We start from the raw sequence: 17,891 nt of genomic DNA on the forward strand, positions 1-17,891 counted from the left end.
TTAACCCTTAAAATAGCTATTGAAGAGTCTCAAGCTGCTGAACTATCTGCGCTTTCAGCAGCAGAATTCAGGGAAATCCAATTAGCCAGGGCAGCTCAGCCATCCATTATGATGAAGCCTCCTCGGAAGAAGGCTCTGAAGAGGCTAATGATGTAAATCGCCTCAGGCAGCAAAAAACCAGTCAAGGGGAAAATAGGCCAAACCCCATTCTACCTTCACGGCATCAGCCCATTAGTCTAAGCTGTGGGGGAAACCACCTCAGGGCATCCTGCAAGTTCAGGAATGCCATTTGTCTAAAATGCCAAAGGAAAGGTCATTTAGCCAGGGTCTGTCAAGCAGGAAAGACTTTTGCCCAAAAGCCTCAGACAACCCAACATTTCCAAAAACAAGTTGAAGACTGTTTTACCTGCTATCAAGCCAAGCTGACTAACAAAAGCTCTAACAAAATTAGTGTTTTTGTTTCTATAGAAGGAAAACCTTGCAGGATGGATGTTGACACAGGCTCAGCACTGTCCATTATCTCATGGAGCACCTTAAAAAAGCTACTTCCCAGAATGGCTAAGAAGAAGCTTCTTGGCTGCCAGTTAACCCTACGCGACTACCAAGGCAGAACCATCCCAGTCCTCGGAAAAGGCAAGTTTTTTGTACAATTTCAAAATTTTAAAGGTCACTTGCCTTTAGTGGTAGTGGATGGTGCACTCCCTAGCCTGTTGGGGTTAGACTGGTTCCCTGCCCTTGGCCTCCATATAAGCGGAATCCACTCTATTACAAATGCTGAAGTGGATACCTTGTTTAATGACTATGCTGATGTGTTCAGCGAGGGGCTGGGCTGTTATTCAGGAACCCCAATATCCTTCAACTTGGACCCTCAGGCAGTACCAATCCATTTAAAGCCTCAAAGGGTACCATTTGCAATCCGCCCCAAATTAGACATTGAGCTGGACAAATTAATTAAACAAGGTGTATTGGAGCCTGTAGATTTCGCAAAATGGGAAACCCCAATAGTGACACCCATGAAGAAAGACGGGAGCGTGAGAATCTGCACTGATTACAAGATGTCATTGAACAGATATTTACAAATCAGCGCCTACCCAGTCCCTGTTATCCTACACCTTCTACATTCTTTTGAGCCAGGAACCATTTTCGCTAAATTAGACATGTCACAGGCTTATCAACAGTTCCCTGACACAGCCGCTGAACTGCAAACTATTGTAACGCGCAGGGGCGCTTTCAAATGTAGGTGCCTCCAATTTGGCGTAAGTGTAGCCCCAGGGATTTTCCAATCCTTAATGGAAAGACTTCTCCAAGGATTACCAGGCGTAGTTCCATACTTTGATGACATTTTAATATCTGCCCTTGACAAGCCTCAGTTACTGCAAAGAATCAGAGCAGTCCTCGATCGTTTCAGACAGCATGGCCTTAAGTTAAAGAAAGACAAGTGCACTATTGCCACCCCACAGGTAGAATTTTTGGGATACAGAATTGACGCCTCTGGTATTCACCCAATTGAATCCAAAGTAAGGACTATTCACGAGGCACCCATGCCAACTAACAAAACTGAGCTCCAGGCCTTTTTAGGACTTCTTAATTTTTACGCTTAATTCTTGCCTCACAAAGCTTCCGTTGAAGAGCCTCTGCACAGACTCTTGGACAAGCAATCCCCCTGGCACTGGGGACCTAGGGAAACCCATGCCTTCCACGCTGTCAAATCATTACTTACATCCAATGCTGTCCTGATACAATTTAATGAACAATTGCCTTTAGTTTTAGCAGCAGACGCTTCTCCTTTTGACATAGGTGCTGTTTTAAGTCATAGACTGCCTAATGGTTCTGAGGCACCCATTGCCTTTTTCTCCAGAACTTTTTCCCCAGCCGAGCGCAATTACAGCCAAATTGACAAGGAGGCTTTGGCTGCAGTTGCTTCTGTCAAAAAATTCCATGAGTTTCTATATGGACACTATTTCGAGTTGATTACGGATCACAAGCCTCTGTTAGGCCTTCTGTCTGGCGAAAGACAAACTCCTCAGATTTTGTCTCCAAGAATGACCAGGTGGACCTTATTTCTGGCTGCCTATTCCTATACACTGGTTCATCATCCTGGCAAGAGTCTATGCCACACTGACGCTCTTAGTCGCTGCCAACTGCCTGTTCCTGTGGAAGATCCTGCACCAACTAATGCTGTTTTCCAGATCAACGGTCTCAAACTCCCCATCCCTACCCTTGATATCGCTGCCCACTCTTCCAGGGACAAGGTAATCGCCCAAGTTCTTGACTGGGTGGGAAGGGGGTGGCCAGCAATTCCTTATGCCCCCGAATTCCTGCCTTTCAAAATTCACCAGCAAGAACTATCTTCTTTGCAAGACTGTTTACTTTGGGAAACTAGGGTAGTTATCCCTTCCAAGTTGCAAGACTCGGTTTTAAAGGTCCTGCATGAAGGCCATCCCGGCATTGTCAAGATGAAGGCCCTGACTCACAGTTGTGTATGGTGGCCAGACATGGATGCTCAGATTACAAGTTGGGTGAATGCTTGTCAGCCATGCCAGGCTACCAGACCTGCTCCACCCACATCCACTCCAGGCAGGTGGGAAGATTCTGCGGCCCCTTGGTCCCGGGTGCATATTGATCTGGCTGGCCCCGTTCATGGGCGTACATTCCTGGTAATGGTGGATTCTTTTTCTAAATGGATAGATCTGACCTTGATGACCACCACAACTTCAGAAGCTGTCACTAAGGCTCTATCAAGGATATTCGCTACCCATAGCCTCCCTGACACCATTGTGTCTGATAACGGCCCCCAGTTTACTTCCTGTGAGTTTGAGGTTTTCCTAGCCAACCTAGGAATAAGGCACACACTTACAGCTCCTTTTCATCCTGCCAGTAATGGCCTGGCTGAAAGGGCAGTCAGATCAGTTAAGGAGGCCCTGGCAAGGTTTGGGCCTATAGATTAGCACTCTAGGCTCGCTAAGTACCTCCTGACCCAGCACACAACCCCCTGTGCCACCACTAATAAGTCTCCAGCTGAACTCCTCATGGGTAGACGTCTGAGGACCACCCTAGACAGACTCCATCCGCATTATGCCCCAGTCACACCCCTAGGGTCCAAAAGCCAGACAAGGGAGTTCACTGAGAATGACCATGTCTATGCCCGGACCTATGCGGGACACCCTTTGTGGATGCCTGGGCAAATTGTGGCAGTAGCTGGTCCTAAGTCTTACAGGGTCCTACTGCAAGACGGGAGCATCTGGCGCCGCCATATCGACCAGCTTAGAAGGCATTGGAGTGCATTTGCAGATGGCCCTCAAGATGTTCCTCCAAAAGAGAAACCGCCAGCGCCCAAAGAGACTCCCCTCGGATTCGACAAGAATGCGAGCCTACCTGAACAGCCATGGGTCCCTCACCTGGAAATGCCTGAAGCCGAGACGCCAGCTTCGTCGGCACCAGAAGTTGCCCAGCAAGCGGAGAAGTTCCTTCCAGCAGCAGCTTCACCAGAACTTAGACAATCTGGCCGCCTGCGCAAGCGCCCGAGTTATCTCAAGGACTACGCATGCTCCGTTCTGGGGGAAAGGAGCGTAGCGTTCGAAATGGACTAAGCCGAAGTCTTCACTCTGGTTCGTGTTTCCAGCGGGAACACGGACCGCTCCTATTGGCTGATGCCGTTTGACAGCCGGCTATAAAAGGGAGCTGTCAAACGGCATCAGCTGTTGTCCGCCAGCTGGCTGCCTTGTTAGTGCAACAGCCGCGACACCCTTTATTGTCTCAATAAAGTAACAGCTGAAGTTCGCTCCGAGTTTGCCTCAGGTTATTCCACCGCTCTACAGCAAGGAGAAAAAAAGAAACTGCTCACTGTAATTTCTGTTGTGCAGGAAAAGTTCATGTCTTCACTTCCAACATATTGCAGATATGTCACTTAAAATATATTGTTTCCAATTATATGGAACTTTTTTTGAAAAAAAATATGAAAATTGTCAAAAAAACCCAATTTCAAATAAGAAAAATAACCTTTGCACATTTTTTTTATGCTAGAGATCAAGGGAGATACTCAACATTAATTATTGCAACTGTCCCACTTTGCATTCTGAAGTAGAAAAAAAATAATGTTTTGCGCAATGAAGAGGAATATAGGAAGGAAGGAAGGAAGGAAGGAAGGAAGGAAGGAAGGAAGGAAGGAAGGAAGGAAGGAAGGAAGGAAGGAAGGAAAGCTGGAAGGAAGGGTTAAAAAGGGACAAAAAGAATGGCATGCAAAATAAAAGAAAACACAAACCTAGGAAGGATATCCTCACAGCTAAGCAGTTAATAAAACTATTTCAAACAATGTAGTGTCCCACTCTACTTTGTCATTCATGTCTTGTGCTGGCTGAAAGTTTTAGTTCGAGAAATTGAACCTACATTTCTGTGGTTAATAATAATTATAGAAATCACTAGTGAAATTTTTGTTGTGTCAAAGGTATATGTTTGTTTTAAAAACGCTCTGGATTTCCAATCTCAAACTTTTTACAGAGCATTTTTTAAAAATCTCTGTTCACTTTCCAGTTCTGTATTGTATGAAGATACACTTAACATGTGTTATTTGCAAAAGGTAGTGTTCACAATTAAAGATAGGCAATTACTACATGTGGGTGTCCTGATCCCATATATAATTTATTTTTATTGTTAGGTTATGACTGATTCATTTTATATAATCGACTTTAGATGTCTCTTCCTTGAAGCAATATCTCCAAAGACATCAGATGTAAACTTGTTTGTTACAATGGGAATGGAGAAACATTTTTGCATGGACATGCAAAAGTTACTACTTTCTTTTCTACAGAAGAAAAAAATCCATTCAGCTCAGAAAGATCTTTTCTATTCTATATTTACCCTTTTGATTTTCTCACACAGCTGTAGGACTTCTCTTTTGTCCCTATTAAAATAAATTTCCCATTGTTACCACCTTACAAGAACTCCCTGAATTTTGATAGCATCCCTTAGGTGTGTGCTACTGCCTATAACTTTGTGTTATCTGCAATTTTGATAATCAAATCAAAACAAAGAAGTGTGTTTGCTACATTTTACATTTACATACAACACCACAGACAATACAGCTACCCTTCAAAAAGACCTCGACTATGTATCAGAATGGTCAAACAAATGGCAACTTCAAATCTCAACAAATAAATGCTCTGTCTTACATATTGGCAAAAAAAAAATCAGAAAATAAAATACAGGCTGAATAGTCAAGACCTTGTTGATGATCCAAACTCTGTCAAGGATCTTGGAGTACTCATCTCTAATGATCTAAGTGCTAGAGCCCACTGTAACTACATAGCCAAAAAGGCATTAAGAGTTGTTAACCTAATCCTACGTAGCTTTTTCTCTGGTAATATTACACTACTAATTAGAGTATACAAAATATTTGCAAGACCAATACTTGAATTCAGCTCATCAGTCTGGAACCCGCATTATGTATCTGATATTAGCACAGTTGAGAAAGTCCAGAAATATTTCACAAGAAGAGTTCTCCACTCCTATACTCTTTGCAGAATACCTTATGCTACCAGACTTGAAATTCTAGACCTAGAAAACCTAGAACTACGCCGCCTTCGGTGTGATCTAAGTATAGTCAGAGGTGCTATTCAGCCAGTTCGCACCTACTCGGGAGAACCGGTAGCAAGAATTTGGCATGGGTCACCGAACCGGTAGCAACATCTAGCTGGCCACACCCCCAAGCCAGTCGCCCGGTTTCTGCTCACTCGCTTCCCCACCCACCCGATGCTCACTGCTCCAGTTTAAAGGAGGACTGCTCCCTGGCCCTATTTTCAAGCAGCCACTTGAAAACACATGAGTGTGGGTGGAGAAGTGGTCCGTTAACCTGCAAAACTGTTCCAAGGCTGTATTCTTCATGGATACTAGAAGCTTCCCCTTGTGAGTAAAGTGCATGGAGCGAGAGGGAAAGAACGCTGGGGGAGGGGGGGAAATCCAGCCATGGAGAAGTTTGCAGGAGCTGCAAATGCAAGTCCATTTACCTGCAGAACTTTTCTAATGCTGGATTCACTTCCCCTTGTGAGTAAGGTGCCTGGATTGAGAGGGAATGAAGGCTGACAGGGGGTGTGTGTGAGAGAGAGAGAGAAGAAAGAAAGAAAGAAAGAAAGAAAGAAAGAAAGAAAGAAAGAAAGAAAGAAAGAAAGAAAGAAAGAAAGAAAGAAAGAAAGAAAGAAAGAAAGAAAGAAAGAAAGAAAACAAGAAAACAAGAAAACAAGAAAGAAAGAGGAAGGGAGAGAAAGAAAGAGGAAGAAAGAGAAAGAAAGAGGAAGAAAGAGAAAGAAAGAGAAAGAAAGAAAAAGAAATAGGGAGTGTGTGTGTGTGTGTGTGGTGTGAGAGAGAGCGAAAGGAAGGGAGAGAAAGACAGAAAGAGACAAAGAAAGAAAGAAAGAAAATAGGAAGGAAGGAAGAGAGAGAGATAACATACGCCAAGAACACAGACCCAAACCCCAAACTCGAAGCCAGACCAAAACCCAGAATGCTATATCACAGCCACCCGCTCAGGATATCACATCAGAAAACTCAGGAAATTACACCACAAGAACTCAAGAAGTTGCAACACAGCAAACGACCCAGGAAATCACAGCACGAGACCAAGGGTACCACAGCAATAAAATTCACAAGGTCACCACACAACCCATTACCCAAGCCATTACAACACAGGAGGCTAATGGAAAAGAGATCAAAACACAAATGACCCAGGAGATTAAAGCACAAGATCCAGGATATCTCCACAACAAAACTCACAAAGCCATCACACAGCCCATTATACCAACATAAACTCCATCAACCAATCAAGAGGCAGCAACACAGCCAACCAGCCCAGCACACCAGCCACCCCCCCCCACCAGTATTTATAGAGAGACGGCAGCTCCCATGACACACTGCTTGCACTGGCATGAAGTCGAAAGCACCAGCCTGAGGATGGCAAGTGGGACCTCGTCGAAACGTCGCCAAGACAGTCTTAATCTTGCACAGGAAAAGACCCAAACACACCTTGACCTACATACCTGTACCCATGAAAATCTATGATGACATATATACATATACATATACATCTTGCACAGGAAAAGACCCGAACATACCTAGACCTACATACCTGTACCCGTGAAAATCTATGATAACATATATACATATACATATACATACATAGACGAACACTATACAGAAGCCTGATGATGGCAGATGAGATTCTGCCGAAACGTTGCTACAACTTTAAAAGCACAACTATAAAGTGGGAAAATACCTGAACAAAGCTGAATACCATATACATATACATATACACATACACATACACATACACATACACATACACACATACATATATACATACATACATACATACATACATACATACATAAAATTGCTGTGTCATGACTTATTATAGCATCATTCTGAGTGGGTCTGTTAGGAATGATAGTCACCTAACAGTTGGGTTGGCAATATATAAACCAGGATAGTCATTTAATACTGTTGTATCTTTAAGAGAATGTTGTAATTGTGATTGGCTGAGGTTCCCCCAATGGCCATAAGATGGAGCCAGAAACCTGGTTTGTTCTTTTTTGCATTTCCTTTGCTTTCCTTTTGCCTTTTTGCCTGATCATCATTCTGCCTGAATTGCTGTGAGTCTTGCAACTATTCGCAAACTCCATTTACTGAACTTTGTTTATGATACTGGTAAAGAAAAGGACTTCATTTTTGGATTATCCCTGGACTGATTATTTTGAATATTAACTGCTTTAACCGCATATGATTTGGACTATTTGTTGGACTTTGTTTACCCATTTACAGGAAGTAAAACTTACATTTTATTATTCAGTGTATCTGTGTGCTGGTTGGGTGTTATTCATCACCACTCTCACTATGTTTCCCTGAGTGCACTCATTCTTCTAACCGGGAATACCTTAACAGGGTCAGAGAATTAATAGCAATATGAAATATATTATAGATTCAAAGGTCAGTAGAATCAGCATATCCTTCTAATGACTCAATTTGACTTTTTACTATTCCATTTCACTAGCTCCTTCTTTTGCCCCAGTAGTTATTCATTAATAGTTTTAATAATTAAATATTCACTAATTATAAAGGATTGCATTTAATTTTTTATAAAGTAACCCAGTTGCTACATAAAATGGGTGCCAAACAGCAAATTCAATTTGTATCTATTATAATGTGTTAAGATGCTAAGTTAGGCAGGGAAAAGAAAAATTATGAAGAGGAAAAGTAAAATTCTTCCAAAATAGAAGAATTTTTATTCCATCTTCTCTTCTTTAAAATATAAGATCTTCATTCAGCCAATCTTCAATAAGATAGCCACTCATACAATGTTAAGTTACTTTATAGATAGCTTTTTAAAAAATGAATTCTGTTTGAATGTTTGAATGTTTATTGTCTTGTTCAGTATTGGAGGTTTTAGTCAGTGATCATTTTATTGAATTTTGACTGACAATTGGTTCATTGAGGAGAATGAGTCTTCACCACTATCATTATATCTAGGCAAGGTTTGAAGAAAATGCCTCTCTGAAGCATAGAGAAGAGTCAATACAGAAACAAGTGATTACTATAGACTTTATACAACAGGTTCTATGGAAACAAGTGACTACTGTAGACTTCATACAACAGGTTTTATGGCTCATATTATCATATGATCAGAAACAAGCACATCTGTACAACATTTTAGAATTGAACCACAATGTGTTGTTTGGGAAAAATCACTTTATTGTGGCCCTTTGATTTGAAAGAAGAACCATGAAAATAAAGTGAATATACACCAGAATGAAAATAAAAGCTGGAAATGTGTGGTATTAACATTTATCAAGACTAACAACATGAAATTTAAAACAGTGAGCATCTGGTTGGATATGCAAATAAACATTGGGAATTAAAAATGTGTTTCTTCTAGATCTATGGAAAATATTACATAAATGGAATTCAATATTATGACTTATAACAATTGACGGAATTGGCAGTCTTAACCCATCAGCGATATTTTTATGTTATTTGCATTGGCAAATAGTACATGCAAGATAAAATTTATACTCCAGAATCCACTAGTAAATCTTTCAAAATCTGTGACATCAATATAATAAATGAGAGTCATATTCAAATATGTCTTAACTACACCACAAACTACTATTTCAATTTCCCTTTCTCTTTTCTTCAAACTGATGACGTTTCAGGAAAAAAATTAAGCAATATATTGTGGATCCATCCAAGGCAAAATATAGGCAGAACACTCCCTCCTCCTCTTATTTTCCCCATAACAACAGTTCTGTGATGTGGGTTAGGTTGAGAAAAAGTGATTGATCCAAAGTTACCCCATCAGATTTCATGCCTAAGGTGGGACTAGAACTCATGGACTCCAGATTCTTAGGCAGCACAACCAATTACACTAAACTGGGTCTTTTTGCAATGCTTTTACCAAGATCTATTTTTACTGTTGTTGACATCAGGAGGCTCCTTTCCAGACTCTGCTTACAGCTTCTAAGGTAATCCATTTTTTAAAAAATAATTTATTCCTACCACCAATCCCCCCTGTCCTTTCTCTTCCAGGCCTTCTTGTTTAAGTTTCTCAAAACTTTATACATAACACTACATATGAATGAAACCTGGTAGGTAAGAAGTTTCAAATGTTGATGTTTCACTTAGGTAGGGAACCTGAATTCCTGTCATAAGTCTGTGAAAAATAAAGATCATTCAAAAGACTAACTCCACAATTTATACCATGTATGAAGAGCGGGATGCAAAGCCTGATGTGCCACCTTAAACACAAATAGCAATATTGGATTAGAAGCAGGGGTGGTATTCAGCAGGTTCTGACCAGTTCTGGAGAACCGGTAGCAGAAATTTTGGGCTCAGAAAACCGGTGGTAACCTTCCCCCAGGAGTGGGGTGGGAATAGAGATTTTGCAATATCCTTCCCCTGCCACACCCACCAAGCCACACCCACCAAGCCATGCCACGCCCACTAAGCTATGCCCACAGAACCAGTAGTAAAAAAAATTGAATCCCACCATTAATTAGAACTGTGGACGTGCAAAATGTTAAAATCTAAGGACAGTTTTGCTCAATCAGGCTGAACATCAGCTTACTTTAACATTTTGTTTCTGACAGTGGTCAGCTAGGAGCTTCTTTGATGCTCACAAGTCAAATACAAACCCCTCACTCTTGTCTTTGCAATTGGCATTTGGAGAAAAGCTGCCCTAGTGCCAAAAAAATGCTGAGTATTTAAAACTGATAGATGTGAGGACTCTGGACTGTAAGAATTTATCAGCATCTTTTTTAAAACTATCTTCATATCTATGGTAATGATTTTCACAGATTAATTATATGCAGAATGAGGAAATGCTTTATTCTGTTCACTTCAGATCCCCTTCCAGTTTCACTGGATAGTCTCTGGTTTCAATCCTTTGAGAATGGGGAAACAATATTCTTTACCAATTTTTACCATCCCATGCACATTTTTTTTTACAATTATGTGTACCATTCAGTTCCCCCCTTATTTTTTTCCCAAATAAAAGAGCTGTCGTCATTTAATTCCCCTCTTCTGCACTTTTCCATTTTTGGTTATTGCAACTACATGGTGCATTCCAGGTATTGATATACCAAAGTTTTGTACAAAACCATTTTCATAAAAATTAAAAAAAAAATTGGAGCCAGTCATATTTATCAATCCAACTTATTTCACAGATCTATTACTCTGTGTAAATCAAAAGAGGGAGGTTTTTGGACTAAAGACTATAAACCTAATGAATGAATAAATGAAGCACAGGTTCCCCATAACTTTTCATTTTAATTTATTCTTCCTGGCGAGGCTAAAGTGTAGACTTTCTGTGCTGAGCTAGGGAATCAAAATCAGGATGAAAGATGGCAAGGCTGTTATGTATATGTAAATAATGTAGTTGGGTTGACAATATATCAACTACATGTTTGTAGCTTTAAGGAAAAATACTGTAATGTACTATGCTGTGTTCTGGTTGGTTAATTATGCTACAAGTTGCCATAAGAGGGAGCTATAGATCATGGTTTAATTCTCTTTCTCTCTTTTACTGATGATTTCTCTTAATACTGATACTGACTGACTACGGACCAATACTGACTAACCCTGTTTATTTTGATATTCTGTTGATATCGAAGGTTATTTCTTGTATTATGGTTTGATATTTGTCTGCTGTAAAAGACATGGAACCGGTAAGAAGACTTTATAACTAGATGTAACAAGACTTTATAACTGGATATTTCTGGACTGTTAAAAATGTGTATGACATGGACTGTTTATTGGACTGTGCTATTTCTTCAAGTAAACATTAATACAACTTGTTCAACTCTGTGTGGCTGTATATTTCTTCATAACTATTCTCATAAACCGTTTTCCGTGTGCATATCCTTTTTATACAAGGGTTACTCTGCACATATCCTAACATTGGTTATGGGCCCAGTGAGATATTGAGAACCTGTGTAAATATACAGTTTCATATTCAGACAGCTAATTGTGGTTTATTGTTACAGTGGCACAAGAACAGTCAACCAGTCTATCTCTGATAACCCAGTTGGATGGAACAAACTATGTTTCCTGGTCTATGAAGTGCAGCCTACTTCTGTGTAAAGAAGGATTATAGACTGTAGTGAATAATCCACTGAATCTAACAATTTTGGATCCATTGAATGATGAAGATAAAAAGAAAATAGCTTAATTTAACCAGGACAATGAAAAGGCTCCTAATATAGTTGGACTGACACTCAGTGATCTGCAGTTAGTCCATATTCATGGTCAAGAATCTGCTGCTAGATGTTGGGACATTCTGAAGAAGATTTATGTTCGAGATAGTGTGGGTGCACACATATACCTTACATGTAAACTGTTTCGAGCTCGTCTTATAAAAGGTGGCAATATGTTAGCTCATTTGGAGTTTATGAAAATGACTTTTCAGGAGCTACAAGAAAAAGAACTGATTTTTTCTGAGTTGCAACAGGTTTACATTATTCTTTCTTCTTTGGATGAAACTTATGATGATTATGTGTCTTCACTGGAAGTTTTAAACAGAGATGAACTTATATTGACTGGCATAACTGGAAGACTGTTAGAAGAGTCAAGAAGAAGGCAAGATAGAATTCGACTCATAGAAAGACAGCCACAGGAAGAAAAACTGTCTTCAACTGCCTATATTGTTAGGAAATGTTTTTCTTGTGGGGCTAAAGGACATAAAGCCAGATACTGTAAAAAGGGTAAGAAACAGAATAATATATAGAGAGCTCATAAGAACGTTAGTTTAGCAATATCAAATATAACTACAAATGTAAATCATGATATATGGATAGTTGATAATGGAGCATTGCAGTGTATAACTAAAAGTAAAGAGAGATTTGTTAACATGAGAAAGAGTGAACAGCATATATCATTAGCTAATGGATGGAAAATGAAAGCATATGGAGAAGGTACTGCATATTGTTCATGTATAAATGAAAGTTTACCGATGTTATATGTACCTGGAATGAAGTTTAATTTGCTATCTGTGAGAGAAATGGAAAAAGCAGGATTTGTAGTAACATTTAAGGAAGATACATGTTTAATAGACAAACAAGGTAAAAGTATTACTGCAAGATTGGAAAATGGTTTGTTTATTATAAATGATGACCCATCAAGTAATGTTAACTCAGTTTATGAGAATAAGAAGCCTCATGATGAATGTATTCATCTTCTCCATACACGTATGAGACATATAAATTTCAAAATGATCAAGAAAACTGTTGAGTTGTCTACTGGTATAGATTTAAAACCTTGTATAAAGTATGTAGATTGCAATATGTGTCATAAAAAGGAAAACAAGGTAATTTCTGACAATATGGTAAATGGACTGAAAACCAGTAAACCATTAGAGGTTGTGTTTGCTGATATCATTGGACCTAGAAAACCTAGTATAGGTGGAGCCTGTTATATATTGAGTATTATGGATCATTTTTCCAGATATGGTTTCTGTTATCTAATGAAAACAAAGCAAGAAACATACCAGTATTTTGTAAACTGGCTAAAATTTACTGAAAGAACACAGAAACAGAAAATTATTAGATTAATTACAAATAATGATACTGAATTTACTAATAACAAATTTGAAACTATGTTATGAAAAGCTGGAATTGAACATGAGCGTTCTGATCCTTACAGACTAAAACATAACTAATATATTGAATGTAGAAGACAAACATTACAGGTTATGGCGAGGAATATGATGTCTGATTCTGGTATATCAGAGCAACTGTGGGATAAGGCAATAATGTGTGCTAACCATGTTTTGAATAATGTAATAAATTTAATGACTGGTGAATTACCATTTACTCATTGGCATAGAAGAAAACCAGATCTTAGTTACTTGCATACATTTGGAACCCCAGCATGGGTTCATATTCCCACGCAAGTAAGGCAAAAAGGACAATATAGAGCTAAGAAATTGTATTTTGTAGGTTATGGAGCTAATCATAGATTATTTAAATTTTGGGAGGCAGGTACTACTAATATATATTGGAGTGCAAGTGCTAAATTTCTGGAGCATGTTGGTTGGTGAAAGTTTAAACAAGAACATAATAATAAAAACATAGTATTATTGTAAAAACTCCTGGAGCATGTTGGTTGGTGAAAGTTTAAACAAGAACATAATAATAAAAACATAGTATTATTGTAAAAACTCCATTGTTCACTGATCATAAAAATGATAGGAATATTGATGAATCAGTAAAAGATGAACCATCTATAACTGCAAAAGATTCGATAGGGGAGGTAGAGGAAGAAAATAAACAAACAACATGTACTGAGTTTTCTAGAAGGTCAATTAGAGAGAGACGTAAATATAACAGAGTTCAAACAAGCATTGTATGTAGAGTTAGATAAAGAATCTTCTAATCTCTATGAAATTGTAAGTTATTAATTGTGAAAAAAAAAATGAATTAAAGACGTAATGTATTATATATTGACCAACCCAAAGGGGGGAATGTTATGTATATGTAAATAACATAGTTGGGTTGACAATATATAAACTACAAATATATATGTTTGTAGCTTTAAGGAAAAATACTGTAATGTACTATGCTGTGTTCTGGTTGGTTAATTATGCTACAAGTTGCCATAAGAGGGAGCTATAGATCATGGTTTAATTCTCTTTCTCTCTTTCACTGATGATCTCTCTTAATACTGATACTGACTGACTATGGACCGATACTGACTTGATATTGAAGGTTATTTGTTGTATTATGGTTTGATATTTGTCTGCTGTAAAAGACATGGAACCGGTAAGAAGACTTGATAACTAGATGTAAGAAGACTTTATAATTGGATATTTCTGGACTGTTAAAAACGTGTATGACATGGACTGTTTATTGGACTGTGCTATTTCTTCAAGTAAACATTAATACAACTTGTCCAACTCTGTGTGGCTGTATATTTCTTCATAACTGTTCCCATAAACAGTTTTCCGTGTGCATATCCTTTTTATACAAGGGTTACTCTGCACATATCCTAACAAAGGCCATATGCCCTCTCCTCCTAGAAGGCATCTTCAATCTGAAGTGCTGTCTGGTTTACCGTCATAGAACGATAATGAATTATAAAGAAGTAAAGGCAGGTTGATTCGAAATCACCCATCAATATTTAGCAATTTGAACAGCAATTTGAACAAGCCCAAAGATCCCGGATTACACACGGTGGCAAGACACAGACTATTATTTTATTTAAGTTATAGTTATTATTTTAAAATATGCATTAGACATACATTTTAGTGAGTGAGGCACAGAAGAATATATAATTATAGATTGGGAAAGAGGGGATTGACTTCCAGTCCCAGATCTTGTTTCAGGAAGATAACCAGAAGCAGGTAGCTTTTGAATGCTAGTTTTGCTTGTAATGACTCTTACTGATGTATGATCTAATCTTGGAGAGAGGGAAGACCTAGCTTGTATTACCAGGATAAATGAGGAAAGGGGTGTTTATCTCTCTGAAATGTATTTGTGTGTGTTTCAGGGATTATATCATCTATAAAACCCATAGAAGGGGAGATGGTGACTTTTTTTTTTTTGAGAAATTCTGCCTGATCAGAATGATCAGATCATTGTCCTGAAGATAACTGGTTGCATGGCCATATTTATGAGGATAGGTTCAAAGGACAACCTGAGAGTATTACTGTTTATAACAGGAGTGTCAAACTCGATTTCATTGAGGGACACATCGGGGTAGTGGTTGACCTCAGGGGCATGGGGGGGTAGCCAGGGTGGACGTGGCCAGGTTGAAATCACTCATGTCAGGGGGACCTGTGGTGGCCCAAGTGCTCTGCCAGCAAAAACGGGCTCCGTAGCTCCATTTTCGGCTGCAATGGACTCCTGTAACCCTCTGCCAGCAAAGGAGGGCCATTTTTGCTAGCAGAAGCACCATAGGCCAGTCTGCTGTTTCCAGAATGGCCCCATGGGCCAGATCTAGGCACCCCGTGGGCCGATCCGACCCCCGGGCCTTGAGTTTGACAGCCCTGGTTTACAATCTTCCATACTACACCATTTAATCCCCTCCTGAGCTTAAGATCTCATTGCCATCTAGAGCTGCTCAGGGTCCTCAACAACTTGATTCACTCACTTGATAGGGTGAAAGTTGAAATGGTTCATGATTTTTACAGCTATGGACTATTGTAGGTGACAATCCCATACCATGTAGGTGACCACAAGATGGATCCCAGAGAAATTGAAGATGATTTGATGATGGGGAATATTTTGACCAGACTCTTAATTTCTCTTTAATACACTGATTGCCACAAAAAAGAATAATCCATTAAGTCGGTCCAGTCCAAATGTTTAATGGATCCATTTATAGAAAATCCTTGGATTAGGCACATGTTAAAAATTATTGAAATGTTGGTGTTGTTACTTTAACTTTTTCCTAATATTTTTTTTTTATTACTCAGAACTCTGAAAGACTTCTTATGGGCTGTTTCCATTTTATTGTTACAAGAGAAGAATGGCATTAATTCTACTGAATATTCTGCTTTCAAATTTAAAAAATCTATACATAGGCCAAATAAATGGTAAATGGTTGCAAAAGAGGCAAGCATCAAACATGTGAGAAAAACTCTAATTTGCATATATATAAGTTTGTCATGTCAGTAAAGAACCTGCCAGAAGTCTTGTGTGGTTACTTTAAACTTCTTCCAAATAAATCTTATTAACCAGAGCTGTATAATACTTGTTCTCCAGCATTAACCATTCCCAATTCAGGTTGCTAAGAGAAACATCTGCCTTTTTTTCATTTTAGGAAAAGTTATTGACATGGTAGTTGTGCTGCAATTTCAGATAATTCTAGATGAAGTGGGTTATCTGTTTCTTTTTCATTTGGAAGTTAGACCCAAGATATGGGAGTAAAACAGCACTGATTGCTCTTATAGATGTTCTGTAGTATTAGTAAAATAACACCTATTAATTAAAAAATGCAGTAAAATGTAATAAACATTTTGCTGTATTTATATGTATTGAAAGGTTAACTTACACAGATTAGTATGGGGTCCCTATGCCTATGTGTTAAGATAGTCCTGTTTAGAAAATAGTTCAATATATTATGAAAAGTCCACTTTTGATTAGGTGATTCTTTTAAAATGTTTGTATTTCTTTCCTTTCTTTACGATTATACTCAACACCTTCCAACTCCAACTGTCTGCATGATCTGTTCACCTGCAAATACAAATTGAAGTATGTATATATCTAGTTATCATCTCTTGATCTAGCCATAGAAAACACCTATTACATTGCCTCCATTTAGTTCAACATTCTTTTTCTTACAATGGCCAGCCAATTACTATGGAAAGAAACCACAAATGGGACATTTCAAATTATTAGTTTTCTTTCCCTAGGCTACAATGAAAATAATATGAACCTGAAAGTAAATGAAAATAAATAGCAAAGAAACAATTGAAAACTACATTCTAAAGTATAGACCTGAAACTTTAAAATCCTCCATTCCTCCTGTGATGATCTAATACGAAACTTAGGAGCTCATCAAAAACTGAACTGAGAAACCAGATTGAATGATACTTGTATCTGCATTTGTTCCTGTAGGTGTAGTAAAATCCCCAGTTACGCATTCTGGTCTTCTCATTAATAAATAATATATGAATTTCAGTGCGATGAATCAAGAAGGAAGATATATTTTCTCTATCCTGATACATAGGAAAAATTGAATCATATTTGCATTGCAAAAAAAGTTTGGGATGAAAATTTGGAATTTGATTATTACTGATTAACAAAAGGCACTTGCTTGAATTGCATTTCTGTGATGTTTCTTAAGAGCAGGGGTATCAAACTTGCCCCCAATCAGGATGCATCATGCACTGAACCCCATTTTAGAAAAAAGTCACAATACATCACGTGACAATAATGTGACACCACGAGTTTGACACCCCTGCTTAAGAATAATATAAACTTTCTGTCATAAGTCTGACAGTCCTATCCTATAGGATGAATGATTAATCTTTGATTTGTGATCACCATGATGTAACCTTGATTTCATGTAATTTGTTTATAATTATTTGTTTGTTTGTTAAACATATTTGCCAATTATCTTGTCACAGGGTTAGTCTAGGCAGCTTACAGCAACAAAAAGAGAAAATTATAACCATAAGAGTGGCAAAGTAATGGAACAATGGCATAAAAATTAAAAAGAAAACAATGAGAATACAGCAATATGAGATTAAAGATGGATGGGTAGGGAATCAACAGCAAGATGGGGTGGAGGTTGCTAGCAATCAAAGTTGACACCTAGATTTATTTTCTAAGACTCCCGCTAACTGGGTATATGTGTCAACAAATGGAATCTGTTATTGCACGTAATAAATATTCTAAAATATTATTTGA

This window comes from Notechis scutatus, chromosome Z (genome assembly GCF_049901735.1).
Source record: "Notechis scutatus isolate UNSWTSFEM ecotype Mainland chromosome Z, rNotScu1.2, whole genome shotgun sequence".
NCBI classification, from domain to species: domain Eukaryota; kingdom Metazoa; phylum Chordata; class Lepidosauria; order Squamata; family Elapidae; genus Notechis; species Notechis scutatus.